At 43.9% G+C, this 12,911-nt stretch overlaps 1 protein-coding gene across 2 annotated transcripts in view; it reads left to right on the top strand.

Annotated features, from left to right (window-relative positions):
• The window catches only part of ror1 (receptor tyrosine kinase-like orphan receptor 1), a 138,841-nt gene that overhangs the window by 111,266 nt on the left and 14,664 nt on the right, over nucleotides 1–12,911 (top strand). The window lies entirely within an intron of this gene.

The raw sequence follows: 12,911 nt of genomic DNA, 5'->3' as shown, positions 1-12,911 counted from the left end.
AACAGAGTGAGCTGTCTCTGCTCACAATAGGCTCTCGGCTCTGACTGTGAACGCTTGTGTGCCGCATTGAGAAACTCTGGATTTCGGTTTCACTTCGCCTCACCTCAGTGCCAGTGTCAACAGTGCTGTGGTTCTCAGATGCTGGCCAGGATTGATGATGATTTGCTCCACACCACAAGCATCGCACCCATTCAGACGGAGGGGGATGACAGGCCCACTCAAGTTTTGGATGCGCTGCCCCCGTGCCACTTCAGCACTCCACATCAGACTGACACAGGGCGTTCTGCTTAACTTATTTCAATTTGGGATTCGGTTAAGAAAAATAAGTATTTCACTCTGGACTCTCTTAGACCTATTTGGACCTGCCAGCAACAGGCTCAGTACCAGTGGAGTTTTTTTCTCAACCCATAGGTCAACCGAGAGCCAGAGCAATACTATCTGCAGTATTCCCAAATTACCTATTAGTCCTGTTGGGAGCCAAACGTGAAAATGGATAGAACTGTATTGGCAAAAGTTAAGAAAGGCATTCTGTCAGTGTTTTACATTCACTTTTAGATCGGTTTTCAATTGTTAAAGTGAAAAACAGGCAACTTTTCCCCCTAGTCTGAGTAGAAACTAAGGATAAAACTTCAGTTTATTCATTCATTTCGTGTAATCGAGATGTGAGAGTAGATGTAAATGGTGCCAGGCTGTCGGCCTCACTGGATCACCCGATTTCCCCGGGATTTTTCATGCAGTGTGTCCGACAAAATTGCATTTAATAGTGAAAGCAAAGTTTATAGGGAACCAATTTGAAAAATGATGGAGGTTATGTTTTCACCTGTGTCAATTGGCTGCATTTCCAGTTGAATGTTTTCGTATTTAGCTACAATGGTACAAATATGTTAAAAGGAATCCCAAAGACAGCCTATTGAGACTTGTTTCACCTCTGTCCTCTGTTACTTTGCACCTCCGGAACAACTTTTTTCCCCCCCCTCCTGTCTCAGAAGGCTTTTACCCTCACACAGTCTCACATATGCACACTTGCAGTTCTAAAACACAGTGAGTCAAAGAACTGCACACGCGGTCACTCCGACAAACCCTATCTCTCACACATGTTTAGTTAAGTCCACTGTGGGGTTTAATTGCCGCCTTGTTGTGGATTCTTTTTAGCACAGTGCTGATTGATTGGGGACCCGGGCCCTAATATGGCTCATCAGGGACTGGCCCTTTGACATGGCCCGGTCCCAGGGCACCGGCACTGTTTGAAACCAGAGATCCCACCACGGCCCCCCTCCCACAAGCCTGGATGCCTCTCTGCTAAATGCTGCCCAGGTCAGGGGGCTTCACACGCATACAGGCAGACACATGTGAACACTCACACGTGGGGACTGTCATGATGTGTAGACGACTTTAACCATTAAAGTAATTTACATTATTAGACGTTAGCGAGAGCTCCAGTCTGCCTTTACACCGTTTACCACACACCGCGTACTTCATGCACAAGTCATTATGAACACAGCTTTCACACTCAGCTTGGACAGGGCCCACTTCCTGTTTCCTGTTTCCCAGAATCCCCCGTGTCTGTCTGTTGGTGATCCCGGTGGCAGGTCTGGTCAAGGTCAGGTCTGGTAAAGTCTGTGCTTTAAAAAAGTGTGTGTGTGTGAGTGTGTGTGCGTGTGTGAGTGTGTGTTCGTGCAAGTGAATCACGTTTTCTCCCTGTGGGTTACAAGGCATAGATGGGGTTTGTGGGGTTTCCCTGAACTTTGCCCTGAACCTCCCATGAACATGCACACACACACACACACACACACACACACACACACACACACACACACACACACACACACACACACACACACACACACACACACACTCCTGCAAAGAAAAAAAAACACACACATACATGCAGACATGGAGGCACAGAGAGTGTTCTTTCTTTGCCCTCGGTGTTGGTGTTAGAGTGTGTGAGAGGAACAGAGGGAGGCACAGTGTTACCTTGAGTATTTCTAGGTATAAAAAGAGGCTTTTGTTTGCTGTTTGGACTTGTAACCTGTGAGCCTGAGCCAGGGGATGTTAAGCAATTTGTAGAGCTTAAGATGATGTATGCAGTTTGATCCAGAGCGAAAAGGGATGTCCATTCATCTGAAGTAAGCTTATCAATCGGTTCTGGATTTATTGGACCTGGCGCCTTCCAAATTGCACGCATATGACCCGGGGGGACATTTTAGGTTGCGATGCGGCAGAATGTCAGTACTCCGCATTTAGCTCCCACGTCTTCTTCAGAGAGAAGTTATGTTTGGATGTCAAGTTCAGACAACGGTGGAACTGTTCAAATGAAGACAGATGTGGCGCTTCATCGGATCCACATTACAAGCATCTTGCTTGCTTACTGATGGGATAAACAAAGCTATTCCTCTTTAGAGGGACACACACCGACATGAAAATAAACAACACTTTGATATATTATGAATAGCCTTTTTAGAGTCAAACTAAACAGGAATTTTTTTTTCAAGGTTTTATAATCGAGAGCCATCATCATTTCACATCCTCTCGTGCTCTGTGTACTTTACCCATACAGTGTCTCCTCAGCAGTCCTCTCCTGATCTTGTGCCCCTTTTAAATCCCAAGCTAACAGAAAAACGTATTCATAACAGTATTGGTTTATTTTATCTGTCTGGAGGCATCCTGAGGGCTCAGCAAGCCACTCTGTACCATGTACTGTACTTACAGTGTTATCAGTGTAAACAGGATATTGAACTTCGCAGCTTGTCATTTCCCTTTTGACAAATCTAATAAAGTTGGTGGAATATATCCAAAATAGTCTTTCAATGGCCTGAAAGTGAACTGTGTGGACGGAGCAGGCTCCATCACGAACAATCTCCGGCAGCCAGCAGCCGTTGACAGCAGAATAAGTTGTAAAAGGGAGCACATTTCAGTTAGGCATTCTAGACGCTTGTATTCGCTCCTAAGAGCTGCTCCCATGATGTGTTTTTGTAAAGATAAAATCATTTTCATATGCAAAAATCAGTTGTCAGTGTAACCTGAATTGGTCCTTTGAGGCGAGCATGTGTGTGGGCTCCCCCTGGTCAATGCAGCCAGAGGACGGATCAAATGATGGAGATGGAGGGCGAGACAAAGGAGGTGGTTTTTTGTGTGTGTGAATGTTATGCTTGAATATCATTTTCTTGAACTTTGCCTCCATTTTTACAGGAGAAAGAGCCGAGCACTGCGCTTCAACCCGAGTAGCCAATTAGAGATTATTGCACAATCGTCCACCAAGATTTTTTTCCCCTCATCTTCTAAAAGCTTTAAATTTTCTACGTAAAAACAACTATATTTTTTGTACACATCGTATAACATTCTTTTCTAAATTGCATCTTTGTAGCGTTTTTTTTTCCCCCACTCTGGACAGGAAGTTCATGTGAACACATACATACAGACCGTGTCGTAAATATGGGTGACAACCCTGAGAGTGTGTGTGTCTGGCTCTGAATGATGTGCCGGTTAGTCCCCTTTGTTTTTAAAAGTGCAGCAGGCTGTAAATTATCTTCTATTGGAGAACCAGGAGCGGCATGTGTGTGGCCTATATCTTATTTTATCCGCTTGTTGATGACTGTCAACAAGTGTGGGTTTAAGTCCTCGGACTACGTGCCTGAACTCTCCTGGGGTTAATGTTGAGGCAGAGAAAGCAATAATTGCACTGATTCAAACAGAAAGGGGAGATATTTTCTGTATAAGGATTGTGCCTACAAGTCATAAGTAGTCATCAGCAAGTCATCGGCAAGTCTTTCAGCTGCATTGCATTCTGGTATAATGAGGCATGTGTCAGGGGATGTATTCATGACTGCAGAGAAAGTAACTAAGAGGTGATTTTGAGGGACCTGCACTCGTCGAAGTCATACAGCACAGGCATACTGTCAGCAGCTGTTATTTAACAGCTTTGTTTAACCTTGTGAATGCATTAAGTTGGATATCCTTTAACCAGACCTGAGCCCTTTGTGTTTGTTTTCCGTGTCCTACAGACACCTCTGACGGCGGAGTGTGTAAAGAGGGATTATTTATGGGCTCCACGGTGCGACCGTGTTTTCCTTCCCCCTCACATACACGCCTTTAGTGACTCTTAATCGCTCTCATCAAGGATAATTCCACTTTCCTCAGGAAGCCCTGCTCGCGTTCGAACGTGTGTATTCTTGTTCTCTTTGAGCACCGTCAGTAGCCAGTCAGCCAAAACATGTGTCCTCCTGTCTGTTTTAAGTGTCTGCCTTTGTGTGCTCAGATTGGGATCTGTGATCTAGGCAATAAGCTGTCGTAAATCATGCAGGAAAGTGCGCATGAGTATGTACAGTTTGAGTGTGTGTGTATGTGTGTGTAGGGGGATGGGGGTTACATGCTGTCTAAATCACAGAAGTAGCTTTGCTCTCGGCTATCTCTTTCCCCCTGTTCTTTGTTTTGTGCTTTACTTTGCTTTTCCTGTTATTATTATTTCCACACGGATGTTTCAAGGCAGCCCGGAGTCAATTTAAGGAATGTTATTTAAAAAAAAAAACTAAAGACAGGAATTTTTACAGCAACCAAAACGGAAGGCAGGAATTAAGATTTTAATACTGCTCCAGGGGGAAAACCCTTTTGATAAAAATAGATTGTGAACTGCTATATTTGTAACACTTCTTTGTCAGCACCTAAATTGTTTTTCATATCCTCGTTGGACTTCCCTGATTGATCAGTACAACTCATCTGTGCCTTTTACTGAGTGCAAGTTAAATTAAAGGAGAACAACAACAGACAAGTATGTTTTTGGGATAATACATACTGCATTGTTCAAACAACACATCGCTCACTGTGAAACAGTCACTATCAGGTCGGTTGAGGACCCAAAACTAGGTTAGGTTTAGGAAAAAAGATTGTAGTGTGTGAGTTATAATAGGTTATGTTACTGCAGTAAATATGGTAAGTAAGAAGTTAAAATAACTCACCGTGACTTTTGGTTTCTCACAGAATATGAACAGCAGTTTCCAGAGTGAGAGCCCCGTCTGTCCACCCTGTCTGTCTGTCTGTCTGTCTGTCTGTCTGTCTGTCTGTCTGTCTAGTAGATCGGTGGGTCTCTTACACAGCTTGATGTGAGACTGGGCCGTGTACTATGTTCACCTGACTGTCTCCTTTGATCCCGCCACATGTACTACGATCATCAGAGGTCACCACCTGACGATGATCGTAAATATGGGTCGTACTCGCTCTGGCGACTTACTCGGCTGTTTTGCTAATGAAAGACGGTCTGTGTTCAAAAGCACTCAGACTTGCTGCCCAGAGCTCGTCACTGTTTCCAGTCTACTTGTTTTCCTCAATCATCTCTTGTTCTCTTTCTCACAATTGTTTTCTCTAATTTAACTTTCCGCTTCCTCCTCTCTACCCTACTTTTTTACTCTCCCTTCCTTGTTTTGCTTTCTAAGACCTTCTGTGCTCTCTGTCTGTCCAGCTTATTTGCTTTCAGAGGTCTCTACAACATAAAGGTCAGCGATTAGTCAAACAAATCTGCCTCTCCCCTCCCTGTGCACCCTTTAAAGCACCTTTAGTCCTTGTAATGGATTCTACCTTCCAACCCCTGTGCTCCATTTGTTTGTGTGTGTAGGTGTCCGTCTAAACACCACTAGGTTTATGTTAGGTTTTAGGAGACGTATTGCCCTCCTGTCCTGCTAACTGACTGATTGACACCCTCACTCCCCCAAACCCTGCCCCCCGAGCCGGGCCTCTGATACCCTGCAGTCCTGCGGGGGGAAGTGATGTCACCAGTCCGGGAGCATTGTGAGGAGTGACGGGGTTGATGCAGGGTTCTTCCCTGCATGTCAATTCACCACGTATGTGTTAGCCCTGTTATTAAAACTCTTCAGCATCGACTTCCAGCCAGTGTTGGCAAAGACTGGGCCTCACAACAAATACTTCTGCAGTCCAGTGTCAAACACCAGAATCTATATATTGAGTCAATCTGCAGACTATTTTAAGATATGAGATCTGCATTCAATGGAATGTTAACATACATTGATGTTGGTTTTCTATCTGAAATCAAAAGTATTTCCACCATACTGTTGCAAGTCCCCTCATACACTTGATGAAACTGGTCCACCGGTGCAGTGGGGCACCAGTGATAGTCATCTGCAGGATCATCTGTTGCCTGCATTTTATTGGATATCATCCGTTCTGCACTGGCCAATCAAATACATGCAGACACACATTCTTGGGTTACTTTGTAACATGAGTGACGTATTTGTACTGGTTACAGTTTATGAAATGACTGCCACTGTGATGACTTTCCAGAGCATTAAATTCATTCCTCATAGGCCGCGATCACACAGAGACCTGCTGCTATGTGAGGTAGCTTTTCAAATCGCCATGTAAAAGCCTGTTTTGGACATAACAGGATGGTGCACCTGTGGAGCAGGGCTGCATGCGCAGCCATCCATCAAATGTGATGAAACAGGGAAAGCAGTGCAACTCTGCTACTTGTGCTGAAAAGTTGAACATGTTTCACCTTCTGAAAACCGTTGACGTGCAGTGCAGGAGGGGAGCGATGTGCCTCAGTGTGATTGGCCTTATTGTGTTGTGGAGTGTTGTGGCACCTGATAAGCCTGAACACTTCACATGACTATACATTTACGATACATTTACCACACAAACAGTAGCCCTAAAACAATATCACAGTATTTCAGTAACTCCTGAAAGAAATATTCTTGATGACATGAAAACTGAAAACAAATATATTTCTGGGTCCAAACTCATAGGACCTGCTGAGCTCTCCTTGCATGCTTGTACTCAGCCCTGTGCTTCTGATTGAGGTAGTGAAATACGTTTTTGTGTTAACAGATATCTGATGTCTGTTGGACGTATGCATTTTTTAAACATCTGAAACAAGCAGTAAACCACAATCTCAAATGCGTCCGCGATGTCCTCGCCCCATCATCTCATATGTTTCCTTCTTTCTGTACGCTCTGAATCTCCCGTCCTTCTCTCTGACAGAAGCCTCTATTGTTGCAGTCAGTAAGCAGCAGTAACACGAGGACTCAGGAGGGCTCCTTCTTTCTCCATTGTGTCCTAATGCAGTGCCTAGTTGCCCCGGCTCGTTGTTCATTCCCAGTGCGGTCACGGGCCACTGGCAGCCACAGACCCCAGTCAACCTCAGCCTCTGGTGGCCATTTTGGCTCCCTGTCAGCGAGAGAGCATTACACGCTGCAGCCACACATGCATTCTCCAATTCTCCTATGATAATTAAGTTACACAAAATACAGGGTCCAACACACTAATCACTGCCCTACAGCTGCCGCTGGCTGTTGCAAAATATCAGTTTATATTTCAACAGTGTTGCTGGGATAAAACTAAAAGTGAGACCTTGGCAACATCCTGTATTTATGTTTCACTGAGTACTAATTCTCTGGTACCTTCTGTAATTGTAAACAGACCGAATGATGCTGAACAGATTTTGTTTCTCATCTTTTTTTATTTTTTTGTCTGTGTGAGAGGGAGGAAATGCAGTGTCTCTTGAGCACGACGACCACACGATTGTCCATTGTTTTTCTCCCCCTCATCCTCCCTGCCCGTCCGTTCCTTTCCAGACCCACAAGTGTCTTTCATTTGTTATTGGACACCATCTAACACAAATACACATGTTCGGCCCCTGTGAAAAGGCACAAAATTGATGGATCTCGGTGAGTCATTGAGCTCAGGAACACATTTCAATCCCACTTTGATCTGCGTTGGATGATGTTTCATCGAAATGTTTTGTGGACTATGAAACTTCATCTGACTTTCAATGAGGGCGAGTAGATAATGACTGAACTTTCATTTTGGGGTTTTTTTAACTTTCATTTTTCAGATTTAGAAATCTGGTTTCAAGAGTCAGATAATTGATTTTTTTTTGCGCAAAGACAAAAATACATGAACGAATCAATTTGAAAACTGCTCAAATGATTTTACGTTTGTATTTTATTTATTGTTTTATGTTATTTTTAGTTGCCAGGCAAAATACTAAAACTTGTAAAACCAGTAGCACTGGTCCTTTAAAAAGCACCATCCTGATTTTATTACAGGATTGAACAGTGCCCCAATTTCTCCCCCAGCTTGTTGTTGTTTCAGAAGTCACCACAGTTTGGGATTCGGAGGTTAAGCGGGGAGTGTATGTTTAAAAAAACACATATCACACAAGTCGAGGGGCATCCCCAATCAGGACTCAACAGCTGTGACCTCATGCTGCCGGCAGCTCATCTCCTCCTCACTCGGCACCCACAGCAGCTCCTGGAAACGAAACCCTGAAATCCAAAATGTCATCGGGATCCGCCCCCTGCCTCCTTGCCCTCAGATCCCATCCCTTTGAGATCCCCTCCAACAGAGAGCGTTGAGTATTCACATCCTCTCAACCCCCCAAAAACTCAACACAAACCCGTCATCCCCAGCCCACAGCTTCTTGGTGAGAATGACCCAAGTTTACATGCTGAAAGCCTAAAGATTTGTTCCATAATCAAAACATGAAGTATAGACCCAACAATGAAATCTCAAGTGGGGGAGTTTTCTTTCCGGGATAAACGGAGCAGGGATCTCACACACTTCTGTGGGGTTGAAGCAGCATTTGCGCTCAAGAAACCTCCAGCACAAAGTTTTTCTTGATGCTCATCAGTCTGAACTGCTTATACAGTCAGTCAGGGATTCAGATGCTCGAGAACTTTTGCATCTTTCAGATACTTGTCACATGCATACTTACTACTACATATGATAACCAATAATAGTAACACATTATACAAACTTGTGTTCATACAATTCCCTTTTTTGCTCACGTCTTTTGTGTAAATATATAAAATACTGTAGGTGCGTTGCAGATATAAAGCCATTCTTACTTTTTTTGCTGTTTTCTGGATACGTTTCTCACATTTAAGTCATGTAGTTCCATTATCCCTGTACTCATCCAGCCTTTTTACTATTCTCTATAAACACCCACATGGGTCAAAGAAAAGTTTTCCCCCACTCTTCTATTTATGTGCATCTCTGGTAGCACAGATGGTGCTAGCTCATAAATGCTGCCTGACTGGTCTTTCATACTGTCTTTGAAGTAGCCAGGAAGACTTCAATTAAAGGGGACATATTACGTTCATTTTCAAGTTCAAAATGTTATTTTGGGTTACGACTAGAATAGGTTTGCATGTGTTGCTACTCAAAAAATCACGTCAGCTTTCTCAGACTGTCCAGTGCTGCAGCAGTGTATTCTCCCTCTGACTCAAACACTCTGTTTTAGCTCCTGTCCCTTTAAGGTCCCCCCTCTCTAATATCCAGTGTCCACTTATTGGTCAGATCACACATGCCTGAGCCAGCACCTCTAATCGCAACAGAGCAGCTGTGCTGAATAAATTCTTACCTGCCAAATGAGCTGCTTGGCATAACTGTGTGCCGATGTGTGACATGGGGATGTCGCAGAACTAAAGGCGGGACTACGAGGCTTTTCAGGAGCAGTATTTTGTGTGGGATAGAGCGGCTTCTGTTGGGACACACAATTTTAACTTTTACATGCACAAAAACCTATTTTAAAACACTAAAGCAATGGATCAAAACAAACAAAAGTAATAGGTCTCCTGTTTCGTTTTACTTTCCCTTTTGGCTTGCCCTCACTCCTCTCCATCTCTCAAACTCTGCATGTGCACAGTTTTACAATATACATCTTGTCACAACCCATCAGGATGTATTAAATATCCCTTACCAGCTAGCCTCGAAACAGCCTTAAGCAGTGGAGCTGCAGACTCCCTGTGCTGGCACCACCCAGGTGTGAATGTATGTAACCATATGTATGTGAATCTGGGCGGTGCTGGCAATAGAGCATGGCCGCTCAGCAAGCACTTCCCTGAATAAATAATGAGGTTGGAAAAGATGTAATTGGACAATGAATCAATGTCCTGAATACCTTGTTTAGGTTGTGCGGTGAGGCTCGCCTTTCTGTTTAAATCTGGATTGTAGATCAAGGCTCGGAGGGAAGAGCCTCTCCTTGTAATTAACTGTTATAAAACATTACACAGAGGGCCCCGTGGCGTTGGTGTGTAAAATAAAAGGCCTGAACAGCCATCCAGTGTTTACACAAATAGCAACCGCACTTGGCTCCCTCGGCCTGGAATAGCTCACTCACACTGACACAGAGTCAAACGGATACACAAAAGTAAAACTCAAGACATTTTCGTTTTCAGAAAAGCTCAGATGTCTCGCCGCAGTAAGGTTATTCTACGTGTCCTTCCTGCTCATTTCTATCTCTAGACACGTTCAAGTCATTTCTGCCTCACTATATAGGATGCAGACACTCAAATATTCCTCTCAGACATGGCTTTCAGTGTGAGTCGTCCTTGAGGAGAGTGTGACAGAAATAAAAATATAAAAAGCAGTGAGGGGCGATTTGTGATTTGGGCTGAGCTGGTTCGGTTGAGGCCATCCAGGCTGGCCAGAGTTGTAATTTGCCTGCGGGGCTCCGGCTGCATTGTGGTGGCTCGTCCGCTCTCCCTTGTCATTTACTTGTCTGTGTGTGGCTTGATGTTAGTGTGGATGTGTGTGTCCACCGTCCTCTGTGACGCACAACCAAACTAACCTCTCGGCTGCCTGGACACACTCCAGCCCTCACTTTCTATCCTCTGTGTGTGCGCAGTGTGTGTGTGTGTGTTTTCTCATGCTCTCCGGCTGCTTTTTCATATTCTGCTTCATTACGTTCAGAATGGCTGCAGCCCAATCAGTCGCCGATCCCTCAAATTATTCAACTTGTTTTCGCAGCGGCAGCTTGACTCTCCTCTTACGGTTTTACTGCCAGACACGACTTTCACCTAAAGAGAAGAAGCTCCCTCGCCAAAGGAAAAATATCTGAAGATGTAGCAGTTTGTGGCTTTGCTGAAGGGGTGCTAAGCCGTCTGAAGGCACACCGCAACATGAACTCATTATTACCGATATCCACATTTTAGTAGGAAATTACATATTCCAAGGACAAAATCTGCTTAAACCTGTGTTAGGCTATAAATGTAATGTTACCGTATCTCCATGGGATCGCCAGTATGCAGACCACGGCTCTATAGTTCTCTGAGAGTGTTTGTGTGTGTGTGAATATGTGTGTGTGTCCTTGTCTGGAAAGCCCATTTAGATCTGTACAGACAGGGGTACAGAGAGAGAGAGTTGACCTTGGCCCTTCAGTCACTTAACACTCCTCGGGGAGGGGGAACCTCATGACCCCCGTACTCACACCATACTCACACACTCATGGTGTTACAAAGGCTGTGTGTGTGTGTGTGTGTGTGTGTGTGTTTTGGTTGTTTCTTCCCCCATGGATGTTCCCAGCAACTTAATACCATAGACTTTACTTTCTTTACGTATCGAGTCATATATATATATTATCACAAACTGTGTGAAAAAGGAAAAGGTGCCGAGCAAACCAAACCTTACAAACAATTAAAAAGAAAAGAAAATGGGAGAAGTTGGTGAAGGGACTTGAATAAAGAGAACTTCTTCACAGCGCAAAAATCACATTCACTGAATTCCAACAATGTTTGACGAAACTAATTAGTCCATTATTTACAGCCCATAAAGAATTCTAGAATAAAATAGCCTGGCTCCGTGTGACTGAAGTGTTGTATCCATTTAAAGGCAGAGTGTGTAAACCTCTCTGATCTCGAAAGAAGTAAATGTGTGAGGGATCATGGGAATTGTGGTCCTCACTGTTAAACAACCACCACTGCTGATTTAAAGGCCATCTGAAGCGTTCACTCATTCCCTTCCTTACTCCCTGACCCTCTCCCGGAAGTCATGGCGACCAATTGAAAAGCACCGTCATCTTGAACAAAATTACAGATTTCTCTTGTTTTGAACATCTGGGTTGATGTTGATACACAACTCGACAAAACAAAAGTTTCAATGCAATAAACCCAATATGACTGAAATCAATGTGCTCGCAGCTATAAAGGTCTCACATTATGCTCATTTTCAGGTTCCTATTATTTCTTGTAGATGTCTAGAAGAAAACGTTGACATGCCTTGTTGCAGTGTTTTTGCAACCACGGGGGCGGGGCTGGGGGCGGTGAATTTGTCGTTGTGACGTCACAACTTTACGGAAGTCCCAACAGCCTATTTGAAGGCACTGTTTCTGAATATGAACTGTGCGCTTTTCTCCTCTACACATCATCTAAACCCGTTTTATAATAACAAAGAAAAATAGAACATTTCAAGAAAAGGTCAGTTTTCTCTGTTATGTAAATAACCTTCATTAAAAGTCTTGCAATATATTCTAGGTGGTTCAGAGTTCTTACTTACATGTGGATGCTCATTCATTTGTGTGTGCTAGCACCGTTCTCACCTTGTGCTCAGTTGCATCTTAAGAAAGTTTTTTTAGTGCGGTTTGTGGTGTTATTGGTGCAATCCACACACTGTTAGGTCCCTTGTAAACTACCTGACTCTGGTCAACAAAGGCGGCAGACACAGTTGGATGATAATCAAGCGTTCAGCCTCAAAGGGCTCAGTTTTACAGTTTGAACACATGGTGAAACGAAGCGGTGTGTTCGAGCTAAACAAAGTTGTAAATATGTCACCATTACTCAGCCAATCAGAGCTGAAGGTTGTTAGTGTAATGTATTACGTTTTTTTCCAGTATTTTCTCGAGTCTGGTCAGTTTCAAATGTGCTTCTGTTTGCCATTACTCAAGCAGCAGTGTGCTAAGCATGAGGATGCACTTTCAATCAGCCAATAGCTACAATATGGTTTCTTTTGTGTGCATGCGCAGTGGCATCATGCACTGCCCTATATACTGTGGTTATGCCTGGTCTTAAAGTCCCCATATGGCACGATTTAAAGCACATGACATAGTGATCTCACACTGAGCGAATCGCCTGCTAGTCAGCATGTGGTTTGTGTGTGTCTGCGTGTGTGTGCATGTGTGTGTG

Source organism: Sparus aurata, chromosome 11 (assembly GCF_900880675.1).
Source record: "Sparus aurata chromosome 11, fSpaAur1.1, whole genome shotgun sequence".
NCBI classification, from domain to species: Eukaryota; Metazoa; Chordata; class Actinopteri; order Spariformes; family Sparidae; genus Sparus; species Sparus aurata.
This window is presented reverse-complemented; position numbering and strand designations above follow the sequence as displayed.